Raw genomic sequence first — 14,759 nt, forward strand, 5'->3', positions numbered from 1 at the left:
AGAAGTTCAGGCTTTCCATTGAGCTCCTGTGTCTGCAACCTGAACACAGGGGGCTCCAGGCTCTGTGGGCAGGGCAGCCTGTCACTTACTAGTTTTATCATCTGGGGGTGTGCTTCAGGCAGAGGTGGTGCATGGATCAAGGCTTGGGAAGCAGTGAAGCATAAAGACTAAGGATGAACATTCTGGAGCCAGACAGCCTGTGTTCAAATTCTGCTCTGCCACTTAATAGCTCAGCGGCTTTTGGACAAATGATTCAGTTCTTTTATCTATAAAATAGGCCAAGTGAGAGTATGTACTTATTTCATAGGGTTGTTGTAAGTTTGAATGAATTAGTGCATGTAACACACTTAGAGCAATGCCTGGTAAACAGTAAGCACTCAATAAGTGTCAGTTTTATTATTAGCCAAAAGATAAACAGCCTGTTAACAGATCTCCAGGGGAAAGGGACCCTTTTTACTGTGACACTTCAAGGTCTCTGTGAGCTGTATTTATGTCCATTCATCATCATCCCTGAGAAGACTTCTCTAATCATGCACACCCATAGGAACTGGTCTTTGTTTTAACTGCCCTGGTAGTTGTGTTCTGGTACCTTCTTATTTAAATAATTACTTTAGGTTGTGGTCACTGCCTTAGCATTTTCTACCAATTCTCCCAGCTACTAATATAGTAAATTCTTAATTAAATATTAGTTTTTGGTTGCTAGATTACACACTTTTTTTTTTTTTAAATAAACTCAAACTCTTTGTATGAATATCCTTCATGACAGGAAGAATCTTTAGCCTAGAATAAGACCCTGACAGTTTTGTGCTTTTTATAAGAACCGGTTTTTCCAAAAGCACTCTACCAGACCAGAAATATATTGTAAAGCTGTAGTAATAAAACAGTATGATAGTTCAGGAAAAGTAGACAAAGCAGTGGAACAAAATAGAAAGTCCAGAAATACAGCCAAAAATATATGAAACTATTAAATTATAAAGGTGGCATTGCAAAGCAATGGGTAATTGATATATTATTCAATAAATGGTATTGAAACAGCTGGCAAATCATTTGGAAAAAGAAATCTGGGTATCTAAATCCAAGAAGTAAACCATAAAAGTATAATCACAAGAAAACAATGAAATTTTTAATGATATTCAAGTAGAACAGACATTTCTAAGTATGATATGAAACCATGGGAGCTATAAAAAAAGATGATTAGTTTGATAGCATAGAATCTGAAACTTCCTTTTGGCAGAATATCATAAAAATAGGAAATAAAACATAATTAACTGATTCTACACAGCAAAAGAATCATAAACAAATTAAAAAAAATGATTAATTGGGGAAAATCTTTTTTAATACTTATTTCCTTAAAATGCAAAGAGCGCTTCCAAATCAATAAAAAGACAAATATACCAGTAGGAAAATAGGCAAAACTCAAGAATAGATATTTCAAAGAAAAAGACATGTTAGTGGCCAATAAATATATGGGATGATCTTGTTTTTAAAAAGCAGGTTAAACCATATATCATTTTCACTTCTCTAATTGGTAGTTTCAAGAGTTTCATACTGCCTAGTGTTTCCAGGGTGTTAAGTAACAAGCTTTCAAACACTGTCAGTGGGCATGTAATTGGTACTATGTTTTAAAAAGGCAGTTTGATAATATCTATCAAAATTCAAAATGTGCATTCTTGGTGACCTAGAAATGCCATTTCTAGTAATTTATCCTACATACACTTATCTATATAGGTATACATATATATCTACATACATATAAAAATTATCATTTAACGTGCAATGTTGCTTATAATAGCAAAAATTGGAAACAGCCTAAATTTCCATCAATAGGGGAATGGTTAAATAAGTAATGGTACATTGATACAATGGACTTCTGTACAGCTGCTAAAAAGAATGAAATGTCCATCTTTCTGTATTTTTATAGAAACTTGTCCAAAATATATTCAGAAACAACAGTAAAACAGTATATATAATATTATCTTACTTGTATAAAAATACTTGTATGTATTGTAGTCTTGGATGTGAATAACAGTTTTAGAAGGATATATATTCAAGGAAGAGTTAACAGTGTTTACCAGTGGGAGTAGGATGGGAGAGATACTGGTGGGGGAAGAAGTGGTGCTTTAACTTTTAACTTTATGACCTTCTGAACTCTTTTAGTTTTGTTTATAATAAGCATGTATATCTTTAAAATGAAAAAAATCCTAAAATCTAAAAAATGGTATTGATGTCAGCAAAACAATAGCAGTATCAATAGTGATGGATTTCAGAAACTATTTTAAACAGCACCACCATGTCCAGTTGTACAGGTTGTGTATTCTACAAATCCAGAAGGCACCATTCCCAAAAATAAGCTGCACAGCCATACATGGCTGGGTAAATGTGCTTTAATATAGTCCTTGAAATCCACCCCTGTATTTTCTTTTTTAGATCAACAGATGTAAAGTCCTTGATCTTTGCAAGACTCTCTGTTAGGGAAGGCCTAAACAAAATTAAAAGCAAAGCTGAAGCTTAAAGTCAATCTGAAGAACCAAATGGCAAATGAACATGGCATCTCTCCTGAACCAATCTCACAGAACCCACAGATACAAGCTGAAGGTTGAAACTGTTGGTACCTATTGTAATGGATGGGATTAGAGACTGAGGAAGAAAAATGAGGGGAGAATGAAACGAGAGGGTCTTGGTTGGGCGAACATGATGTGTGCCATGAACTGGGGCATAAGGGCTACTTGGCTTTGAGCACCTGTCAGTTTATTCGTTACCCATCCTAGATTCCTGCTTTACCTGGTATACCATAGGAAGGAAGATAGGGTTGACATGGAAGGTCCGTCACCAGCTGACACTACCCTTCCTTTCCTTCTGCATGCTCTTGCTAAGGGCCATTCAACAGCTGGCTTAAGAACAATATAATCAGGCTTCCCACTTGTGCGTCTTTTTCTCCTTTCCTTTCTATCGCAGGTAGCTTCCCCTCGGCCTGTCCTTGCCCTGTCCCAGTGTTGGAGTCATGCTTTCAGATCTGAAGGAGTGGTACAGAGCTCTTTGCTTCTGTTCCCTATGTTCTTCCATACTATCTTTGTCTGCTACTCAGGAGGACAGCTTGGGTACACTTGACCTTCAGGGTTCATCTCTGAGTCCAAGGACTACCCTCCGCTTCTGGAAGCCCTTCTTCCTTGTTAGAATGCTATTGTTGTCAAACTTACCTCACATTAGTTGTGGCCAGAATCTTGATTTGATTAATGGATTAAAATCAGAATTGACCAAAATTAACTTTCAGTAATTTTAGTCATTTGGATTCTGACAACTCTGATCTCAATTAGGCTCCAGCATTCTTAATAATAAGTTGCTGTGGATAATGAAAGTTGTAGTTGGTTAGTGCCTCTAATTACCCCCATGATTCAGATGACAACTGGTACAGAATGACTTTTGCCATTGGGCAAAGAAATCAGAATGTCATCCTCCTCTGGTCATGCCAGGGCAATGGGTATATTCTCCAAGTTCATCAGAGCTCAGGCTATAGTGTGTTAGCCCATCGTAATTTTTCTTTGTAAGTCTAAAATGATGAGAAAAGGAGTCAGGAACCTGAATAAGCCAGATCCGTAAAGGGGAAACATTAAAATACTTTTCATCTGAATTAATGCCCTGCTGGTGGTATCTTTCTGTAGCTATCTAGGGATAAAGTCCAACCAGAATAATAATAATTAAAAAAAATCCCAATCGAGCCTGCAAACATCCTATCTTCATCAGAAACTTGGCAGCATCATTCTGGGTTATTTTTTTTTTTTTTATTGCACTATTGGGAAGCAGAGGCTTGGAACTGTACAGTTCTATAGCTTTCTTGCCCAAGCTAGGATTCCAGGGTAAAGATAGTCTGGTATTTGTCCCCTTTGGTTTTGTATACTTGATTTATTTCTTCATATTGTATTTTCCCTTTCTGAAGGTTTAATTGATGTGCCAACACAGCAGTAGACAAACAGTCTTCTGATGAGAATCTTTTTGCAAGTGGTGGGAGGGAGTGGAATACAATGGAGAAGATACAGAGGGGTGGGGTGAATGAGCATGGTGGAGGTAAGGTTCCCGTTCGGCAGGGCAGCCTGTGGGAAGCACCGGAGGTTTCCCGGTCTCCATGAGATTCCACAGAATGTCTTGGGCCTGGGGTCCCCCTTCTCTACTATTGTGAGAGAATCTAGGGAGTAGGGCTAGGACCAGGAGCACCCACCTTCACCGCTTGATCTGGATCTCTTCCTGCTTTCATCAGGGACTTACTAGACCCTTCCTACTGTAATGGAGGTCTTGAGAGTTTACTCGTATGTGGTGTGTAACAACCTTCCTTTTTACAAATGGTGGCAACTGGGTGCATAAAAAAATGCTGTTTCCCAGGTTGATGGTCATGTTGGTCATGAGGAGAGAAAGGCACCAGTATGGAATTCGGAACCGTTTTTGAGGGCTCATTGTTTGGGGTTATGATAAATAATAGGGCGTTTGATCCTCTCTGATGAGATGAAGGCGGTGGTTTCTGATAGGTTCTGATAATATTGCCAGGAAAAAGGAGGTACGGTGATGAATCTGTAAGAGAAATCGGGGGATAGAAACAATGAATGAAGTCCAATTTGAAATGTGCCTAGATACTCTTCAGAGGACATTCTTGTTGTAAAGCTGGCAATTGGAGCACAAACTGTTATACATGGCTCAGTATCATGGTCTTAAGAAGAAGCACAGAAATGTTTCTTGCCCGTACAAATGTTTTCTCAACCACAGAGGTGGTTGTAGGAAAGTGGACAAAATTGATACTTTTTCCATTGGGCTGGTAAAAAACAAAAAGGTAAAGAAAGTAGGCTTGCAGATAAGGACTAATTTCCAAGGCGAGGCTAAGATAACCTTTTTAAAGGGAGGTGGGACTGGGATGGAGGGTCACAGTATCCAAAGACAAGAATAGTAAATCCAAATATAGTTTCCTCTTAATTGTGCCCCGTGTCTTTGGCCTTGAAGGGCAGAAACTCAGAACTGGTTCCGTGTGATGCTTTATCAGTCGTAAAGCTTTAATTACAATCCCTGTTTGACCAGGATTATAACGTAAGGCCCAGTTAGTATTTACTGGGATTCTCGCTCATCACCCCTCACTTTCTCCCCTTCCCACCCACCTTCCTTTAGCTCTCCCCCCCCCCATTAAAAGGATGACCAGTTTTGAATTATGGTAATAGCTGCACTCTTGGTTTAGGACTAACCTCCCTGAAATTTTCAGGACCACTAATTTGTGGTTACTCCAGTGCTAGAATGAACTTGGCGCTCTGGCCTTTAGACTAGCAATGCAGTAAAAGTTTAAAGCGAAGACTGCCTCAGAGCCAAAAGAAGAGAGGAGATTGAAACCTAAAGGTTATCCTGAAATGCACTTTACTGTTATCTATGAGAACAAATGAGTTAAAAAAATTTCAAATACCAGAATACCCTACAGGGAGGAGATATAACTATTAAAGGGCTGTTATAGCTGCAATAAATGTAGGAACAATAAAAATAAATTGATGAAGTAAATGTCAGCGCTGTTCCCCTGAGCTGCCCCCACACCTTTGTCCAAAAGTAGAACATCTCCAATTACAGAGGGTGGAAACAGCCTTCAATGACAATATGACAAGGACAGAACACAGAACGCTGGCACAGAGAACACAATTATGCACAGCCTTGAAAAATTGTATCATAGCACAATGCATGGGAGAAATCAATTAATGATGCAAGGCTTCTCCACTGCTGTCTAATAATCCTAGAAAGGAAAGGAGGGGGAAAGAAAAACCCATACATCCAGCGCATCAAAAAGGTGACCCGTAAGTGGCAGTCTACATAATACCAGAGGTCAGTCTTCAGAGTTTATAGCATCTGAAATACTCTTTTTTTCTTCTTAATTTTTTTCCCCCTTAAAAAAAAATCTAACAGACTTAAGGAGGCATTTAAGCAGAAGTCACTTCTTCTCTGGTTAAATAGCCTTGCAAAAGAGAGTTCTTTGGGGGAAGGGGCAGGGATGAGCAAAGCGTATGGCTGTCGTCGCAAGCCCAGCACCTGAAAGGGAAAAAAAGGCAAAAGTTAGGCATAAACATGGTGGAAGGTAGAAGGTGATTTATCTTGTGCAATTTACAACAGGTGCTAAACATTACGAAAACCAGAGCTATTAAGCAATCAAATTAAGCTATAATTATAACCGAAGAAAACTGTACAGGAATTCTAATTAATTCAAATCTGAACATGTCCAAGAGGAATGCTCCAGCAACCCCACTTCTGAATAAAACAAAACAAAAATAACCCTTGGATAATGCCTTCAGATTGCACAGGAAATTAAGAAATACTTCTCGACCAGAATATTCCAGGCATTCCTTATTAAATGGTGAGAGAAATTCCCTGCAATGCCTGAGCACTTGGCTTTTCAGGTACACACCATACAAAGCCTGTAGTTGGGGGGCCCTTAACTCAGCAGGATTTCAAGACGGAGTGGACCGAGGGGGTTCCACTGTACGTATAAGTACTTCAAAGGGTCTGAAGGGTTAGCTCATTCTTCTCTTCTTTGAAGCCTTCTCCCAGGGCATGTGAGCCTTCTAAAGAGCTCTTCACACTCTCGTTCTATTTTTTATTTTTTTGTGTCTTTTGGACCAATTCCCTTTTCTTTCCAGCCACTCCTCTTTCAGTCCTCAATTCCAGTCTTTCCACCTGACTTGAGCTTTCTGCTTTTCTTCCACCCCAGGGAGCCCCGGGACGTCAGAGGACCACGGCAGCGTTTTCTCTTGGATGTGCCTGAGCCATGCAGCCTGTGTTCCATTAAGCCACATATGTTATGGGAAGACGTAGATGTTTCGATATTTGAATAAGATTTCTAACCCAAAGACTGAACCATTTGGTTAGGGTCCCCATTTCCCTAATTCATGATTCTTTAATTTTAATAATTGAAGAATAGGAACAAAAAAACCCAACAGCAATGACATCTCACATTTATCAAAAGCTTATCATGTACAAGGTACTGTGTGGAATTCTTTACCTGTATTATCTCAACTAATTCTCTCATCCACTCTATGAAGGAGGCACTCTTATCATACCCATATTATAGAAAAAGAGTCAGGACCCACTGTTGGCTGTTAACTTGACTACCCTGTTTCCCCGAAAATAAGACCTAGCCAGACAATCAGCTCTAATGCGTCTTTTGGAGCAAAAATTAATATAAGACCGGGTCTTACATTATAGTAAAATAAGACCATATGTTATATTAATTTTTGCTCCAAAAGATGCATTAGAGCTGATTGTCTGGCTAGGTCTTATTTTCGGGGAAACACGGTATAAAAGAAAGACCGCTTTTTATTCCAGTGATGCTCTTATATTTCTAAATAGCACAAATTCTCTTTGGTTTTTACTCTCTCAGGTTAAAGTGGTGGGGAGTGTGGGTAGAGGGAAATTGATTTGCTCTGGATGAGTTTCCCTTCTGGACCGAGGGCAGCTTGGCCCCTGTCCTTAGCACAAGTTTGCCCACCATTTTGAAAATTCACTTCTGAACACATCCTTGACTTTTGCTTTGACTATGCTTCCATTCACATTACAATGTGGTGGTTGGGGGCAAATATGTGAGAAGAAACACTGAATTTGTGCATCCTGTTGAATTCATAGCATTTTTAACCATTATCAGAGTTTATGTTCTCATGCCTTCTCCACGTTGACTGCTGAAAGTGTTGAGCAAGGGTATGTAGATAGTTTTCTTCTGCGGTCTGGGTCCCTCAGAGCTTCCCTCTCCCTTTGATTCATAGGGTAAGGGAGAGGGTTAGTAGCTTTCTAGTGTGTCAAGATTAGTCCATAAATGTTTGCTGGAAGCAATTCTAATAATAGCACTGTGAATAAATTCTAATTCCCATGGATAGATGAGGAAACCAAGAATTAGAGAGTTAGAAATTTGACCAAGGTCACTTTGCCAGTTATGTAGTAGACCCAAGAAATGAGCTATAGTGAGTGCAAAATGTTCTTTCGCGGGCCACCCCACCTATGCACGCAAATGGGCACCCACACCTACCCTTCTCTGCCCGTGCAGCACCCTGCAGGAGATACAGGACTCCATGTGGACACCCTTCCTCTCTTGCTTTAGAGGGTATCTGCCAAACCTTGGACTGAGGGGAGTGCAGAAACTGCCCCAGGCTCACTGCAGGGAGGTTTATGCCAAAACAATGGCTTTTGTGGAGGCTATAAGGTAGTGAGGACTTCCAGCCTGGAGACTTCCAAAGGGCAGCTTAGGGATTCACTGACTTAGCACAGAGCTGGGCACACAGCAGCCCCTCAATCGAAAGTAGACAATGTTATTATTACAGCTGGGAGATATGAGGATACCTGCTGTCATGGAAATATGTACTAGCTGGGCAAAAGCAAAACTATACATACATTCAAAAAGATAAATAATAATCTTTAAGATTCATTAAACAGTTATTATGTGTTGAAACCATTGCATATATGCCATTTGATTCTCCCAATCACCCAGTGAGTTTGATACCATTACTGTCCCCAACCCAAGGCTGAGGAAACTGGGGCTTAGAGAAATTCAGTGACTTGCTCCAAGGTCTCATGGCTAGTGAAAGGCAGCACTGAGATTCCAACTCAGGCAGGAGGACCCAGGAGCCTGGCTCCTAAGCAATGAGCTGCTATGGCTGTCACACGCCCGCAATGCAGGAGCGGCTCCCAAAGGCAGAGTGCGAGAAGCTGACTGGGAAAGAGCAGTGGGCCTTGGTGGGGGGGGGGGGGGTTAGGAAGAGTTCTCGGGACTAGCTTAATGGAGGAAGCAGGTCTTTCCAGCTGGGCCCCGCAGATAAGTGTGATTTGGGAAGGAAGTGAATGTTGGAGGAGGAGGGAGATGCCTAGGATTAAATGGTGTGAGCAGAGGGCAACGGACCCATGGCGCGAGTGCCGTTGGTCTCCTTTCACCTGCCTGTCAGGATTCAGCTTGCACGCTACCTCAGGCTGAGGCAGGTGCCCCTCACCCTTAGTGTGACCTTGGCCTTAAGGTATTCTCCTGAGCTTGCTGCTACTGTGGGGTTGGCAGGTGCCCTTGGGGTCTCCCAGGGATCTTTTGGCCATCTGCATCATGGGCTGAGGCGTAATCGATGCTTTCTATGCTTTGGAAGGTGTGGGCAAAGGACTGCTGTGGCCTGTTGTCCTGACAAGTTCTGCTTGGCAGTTTGGCTTCATGGGACTATGCCCAGCCTGCCCCCTACCCCTCTGGTGTCTTGTCCTCCCCAGGAGGAGCTTCTGGAGTTGGGGAGGCCCTGGCGTTCCTCATGCCTGCACACTCTGCTTCCAGCTTTTGAAATCCTTCCCAGTTTTGCTCAAGTACTCTGCATCCAGCCTGTGGGTTGAGGCTAATTTTGATGTCATGCAGTGAGACTTTCTTTTAAACTGGCCTAGAGGGTGACCCAGGGGCAGCTCCAGGGGTGTGGCTGGAGCCGGGGAATGGGCAAAGCAGTATGGCAGTCACCCAGGGGACCTGTGTCCTGCTCGCTCTTTCTGTAAAGTTGGACCACAAGTCCTTTGTGAGCCCATAGCATGGTGGTAGTGAGCTCTGGCTCTGGGATTTGACTTTCTGGATTTAAATCACAGGTCTCTCATCACCAACAGTGTGGCCCTGGACAAAGCACTTAACAGTTTGTTCTTGAGTTTCCTCATTGTACAATGGCTGTTGTGAACAGGAAATGGAAAAATACATGGAAAATACTTAGAAGAGCATCTGGCACATAGTAGTGCTCAGTAAATGTTAGTTATTGTGTGTGCTCTTTAGAATCTTGGAATCTTGTCCTACTTGCCCATTTCACTGATGAGGAGTCTGAGGCCCAGACAGGTTGTTTACCTGCTTAAGGTCACCTACCTGGTCTCAGAACCAGGGCCTGGCTTCAGCAGTACTGGACTCCTAAGCCAGGGCTTTTGCCACATAGTGAAGGACCTGGGGTTGCGTCTGTTTCTCAAAGTGTGACAAAGTATGTTAACAACAGATTCCTGGGGCCCAACCTGGACCCATGAAAATAGAATTTCTGGAGTGGTTCCTGAGAATCTATATTTTAGCCAAGAACATACCCTTCCACCCCCACCTTCCACCTCCCATTTGATTCTCTGTACTCTGAAGCTTGAGAACTGCCAGCTTAGCTTTGGTTAATTTGGTCAACATATAAAAGAATCGATTGAAGCCAAGTTTCCAAGGTTTTCAATCAGCCTGAGTTTGTGTCCTGCCTCCTGTGTGCTGCCCCCATCAGCCTGGCCTCAGGGAGCTTACAGATCTGTTGATCACCCTCTGGGATGGGGCATGCCGGGGAGAAATAGGGAAGGTCAGCTGGGGTTAAGTGGTCAGGGGGAGGCCAAGATGACTGGGGACACTGACTTTCAGAGGGCAGAGGCCAGTGAGCAGAGGGTTAGGAAGCGCTTTAGGACAGCGAGGCACTTGCAGTGGGGAGACTTGAGTAAGCAAAGGCATGTCAGCCAGAGACCCCTGGGAAATGGAGCTGCTGGGCCTGGGGTGGGAGGACGGTGTGTGACTGACCAGCTACCAAGATATCTACCCCCTTCTTTTGCTGTCAGGCTGCTCTTTTGTGAGGAAACAAACCCCTTCCCTTCAAAGCTGCTGTTGATTTGCTTTCATGCGGTTACGTTATTTTTATTTTTGGGATGGCTGTGGGAGGGCTGCTTGCCCCTTGATATTCTTTGTCCCCACAAGCCCTCAGGGACAGCAGAGGCCAGCATGGACAGGGTGTGCCCGCAGGCCTGTGGAGCAGCAGGCAGGCAGAGCAGGAGGGCAGTGGTCTGGCCTGGGGAGGCGGCATGGCCTCTGCAGCGCCGAGCTGGGTGCCACCTCCCTCCCGCATTTACTCCCTGGTTACCCCTTGTCTGCTTGAAAGGGGTGAGGTGGGCTGACCTCCATGGCAGATGTGAAGACGAGAGTGCCCTGGTTCCTGTCACTGCAGGTTACGTAGATTTATCTGTGCTGCTTTACATCCATTCTGGAACCTGGCAGGGTATAAGTTAGAAATAAATAACAAGAGATTTATCAGCACTTTCCGAGTTTATACCATATTCAGGGGTGGCACTGGAAGCGACTCTCTTAGCCCTTTAAGTCAGAGGTCAAGGTGTGTGTGAGGATATAGACCAAATAGCTGCTGCCGTCCTTCGGGTCTCTCCCACTGAGCAGAGTCTCCCAGCCAGACATCTTGATGAAAGAGGGGACATGAGATAATTGCTAATATTCCCAAGTGCTGACTGTAGACCATTTGCTATGATAAGCCCTTTACGTGGATTAACCCTTCAAGGTGGGTACCAGTATCAACATTTTCCAGATAAGAAAACTGAGGCCCAGCAAGAATAAGTCAGTCATCCAAGGATGCTCGTGTGAGTGGTAGATTGTAATAGGAACCTAGGCACCTGGTTCTGGAGGTTACACTCAAAGCCCAGCCACAGAATACCTGTCCCATTTGCTTGGCAGGAGAAAGGACTCTGTGTGTTTAGTACTCACACACAGGAGAGAGAGCTGAGGTGCTGGGCTCTGTTTTATTCAGAGGTGGGCTGGCGTCAGCATTGTTTGTGTTGGGCAGACTGGCAGTTCCTGGAGGGCAGGGCTGGGGGCTGGTTGCATAGCTCTGCCAAGGGTCCAGCACCTTGAACTTGTGTGCACGGTGCCTTTGGCTGTGGATGGTCAAGTGCAGCCATCGTTGGCAGAAATCCTCTGCTCTGCTTTGATGGAGAACTACCTCTTCAAGACTAGCAAGCTCTCCCCTTCTCTCATGCTTTTTGCCCACTAAGTTTAGCATCTGTCAATGGTTCTTGCCTGTCACAATTAACTACAGTGTATTTGCTTTATGGCGATTTTCTATTTTTATTATTTCTCCCACATTTATTAATTAGAATTCTACTGTAAGAAATAGATCCCACTTTCCCTGAATCATCGACGTTTTTATTTATATTGTCTTGGGCGCACGGATATTTATTGTGTTAAATCCACAGATCATCTTTAAATCCCGTTGCTATCGTTGTGAGTTCAGCCTTGCCTCATTTCTTTCCTGGATCACTACAACAGCCTCCTAACTGGTCTCCTTGCCTCCAGCCTCCTCCTTTTCCAGCCAGACTTTACACACACCTGAGGCAATGCCAATTGGACATGTCACAACACTTCAGTTGCTCTCTTTTGCTCATAAGCTCCTTTGAATGGTAAAATAATGACAGCTAACATTTGTTGTATATTTGCTAAGTGCTTTACATGCATCTTCTCATTGAATCCTCACAGAACTTGGATGAGTTAGGTAGGGTCACCCTGAATATAGCAGCAGCAGCATCTCCCTGGTGCAGATGAAGAAACTGAGGCACAGAGGGATTCGGCAACTTCCCCAGGGTTGCTGAGCTCCTAATGTTGAGCCCATACTCTCAGCCACTAGCTGCACCCCCTGTTAATTAGGCCCTTAATGATCTGACCTTGGCTATTTCTCCAGCCACATTTCACCCGCCCTGGCATTCATGGACAGTACTTGTAACAGAAGTAGGATTTCTCACCCAATGTTGCTGAGGGTCCAGATGACATTTTGGCTACAGTGATGGTAGGGACATTGGTGGCAGCAGAAGGAATGGTTTTCTAAGAAGCTAATTGTATAAATAGTGGCCAACTCTCCTATGACGGTACATGAGTCTAGTAGTTTAGAATCATCAAGGCCTTGTGAGCTTTTGCCGAACTGACCATATCTGGACTGCCCTGCCAGGTGTTTATTGCTAGTTTTGTTTCTTCTTTACCACTCAGGGTAAGATAAATCTCCTCTGCAAAGGTCTTCCTGAGCGGCCAGTTTGGCATGGTGTCTCTGTCATCAAAATTCTGCACGGGTCCAATAGCATATTGGTTCTACTTTGGGTCTATTTGACCTAGGGCTATAAGAACTTGTAGTCGAGGTTCAGGTATTTTAATTACAAGCCTTCCCTGCCTGGAAAGTTGCCTTCCTTATATTATATGCTCAATTTGAGGATCCACCAATTGATAACTAGATATAAGACGAAAAGAGTAATGACTCTAATGCAAGTTAATACAGGCTCCAAATCCATTATCTAAAACACGTTCTTCCATTTATGTTTTGGAATACAGAATTTTTCAGATCTTAGAAAGATATTATGGTTTATATCCAATATAATTTATAATACCCCCAGTGGGGTCTGTGGATGTGTTCCATAGTCAAAAATACTAATAGTTTTATTGTAAAATGTATGAATATGCTAAGTGAGGTAAATAAAAAAAAATTTAAATAGCCTTAGGACAAGTTTTACTATCAAATGAGTTCCACTTTTTCCCCCTATTTTAAAGATTGTTTCTATTTTGGAATTGCAGATAAAAGATAGTGTGTCGGCAGTAAGGTATTAACAGATGGCATAAAGAAGCACCAACATTTGAAAAAGACTTCCAAGGATGAGCAAGCTGAGGTCACTGGCGATGGAGGGCAGGGGAGTTCTGTGGCCCCTCACCTGGTCGTGGATTGAGACCCGATGTTCCAGGAAAAAGAGGCAAGTTAGGAGCAATTACAGTTGTCCAGGGGCGGCATCCCAAGGGCCCGGCTTGGGCGCTGGCGATGGGATGGAGAAAAAAACTTGATGTGAAATGTTACGAGAAAAGGAGCCACAGAACTTGAGGGGCTGTTGAATCAGATGTTCCCAGACTTTGTACTTCAGGGTTTGGGAGAGTATTGATGTTGTTAATGGCACGAGAGTAGGGGACAGAGAGTCTGAGGAGACTATGGCTGCATCGGAGCATGTGGCAGCCACTTGTAGCCCATCCAGGTGGACGTAGCTTTTCAGAATAAAAGAGGAAATGAGGATGAAATTCCTTCTAAAGTGATACGTGGTAGGCATATACTTGGTATGGTCATCGATCATTCTATTATGACTATTACCGCTCTGTTATTTTACAAGTATCCTCATCACTAGCCTGCAGTCCCCTGCTGTCCAAGGCCAGGCCCATTCTCAGACCAGCCTTCTCCCATGTGTCCCGTCTGATCTGGGTCCCAGGTCTCCCAGAAATCGGTCACGTGTGCTCTGTTGGTTTGCACTGTCAAACTGTAAATGGCCACTTATTTATTGAAAAACAACAGGCTTTGCCTCAGAGTAGATGTTTGAAGCCCAAGTTTCATTTGGGGGTGCAGGTTTCCTAGCTGGATTATGGACTCTGGGAAATACAGGACTGAATGGATATAGTGTCAGGCTTGAGTAGGTTATAAAGTACATGGTTAGGCTTTTATAATAGAATCTAGAGCTGGAAACAGTCAAGAAAGGTAAGTTTACCCTCTCCTCCTGACAAGATTAAAATAGCCCTTGGCCGGCAATCCCTGGTCAAAATGACCATCCTCATTGCTAACTAGAAGCCTCCTGCTGTAGGGCTAGTTCACAGTTCTTTTCACATCTCACCTGCAAGGCTGCCTCAGGCTGGCAGGATGGGTTCAGTGGGCCAGGTGGGTGGTTTTCCTCTTGGGGCTTTTCCTCCTACCTGGCTCAAGCTTCCACCTGACACCTCGATATTCCTTTCTTTGGGTCTGAGATACGGTTTCTATAGTTCAGATTGCATCTGCCCTCAGCTCGCCTTGCTTTCACCAGGAAGAAATGGAAATACAATCTCAATTCCAAGGTCTGAACTGGGAAGCAACTATGGACATGATTGAATTTACATTCAATCATGTATTGAATACAAACTCTGTATTCCTCTCATCTCTCTCTTTCCAAGTTCCTGAATTGCCCACTTTTCGCCTCTGCTCCCA

Source organism: Rhinolophus ferrumequinum, chromosome 13 (genome assembly GCF_004115265.2).
Source record: "Rhinolophus ferrumequinum isolate MPI-CBG mRhiFer1 chromosome 13, mRhiFer1_v1.p, whole genome shotgun sequence".
NCBI lineage: Eukaryota > Metazoa > Chordata > Mammalia > Chiroptera > Rhinolophidae > Rhinolophus > Rhinolophus ferrumequinum.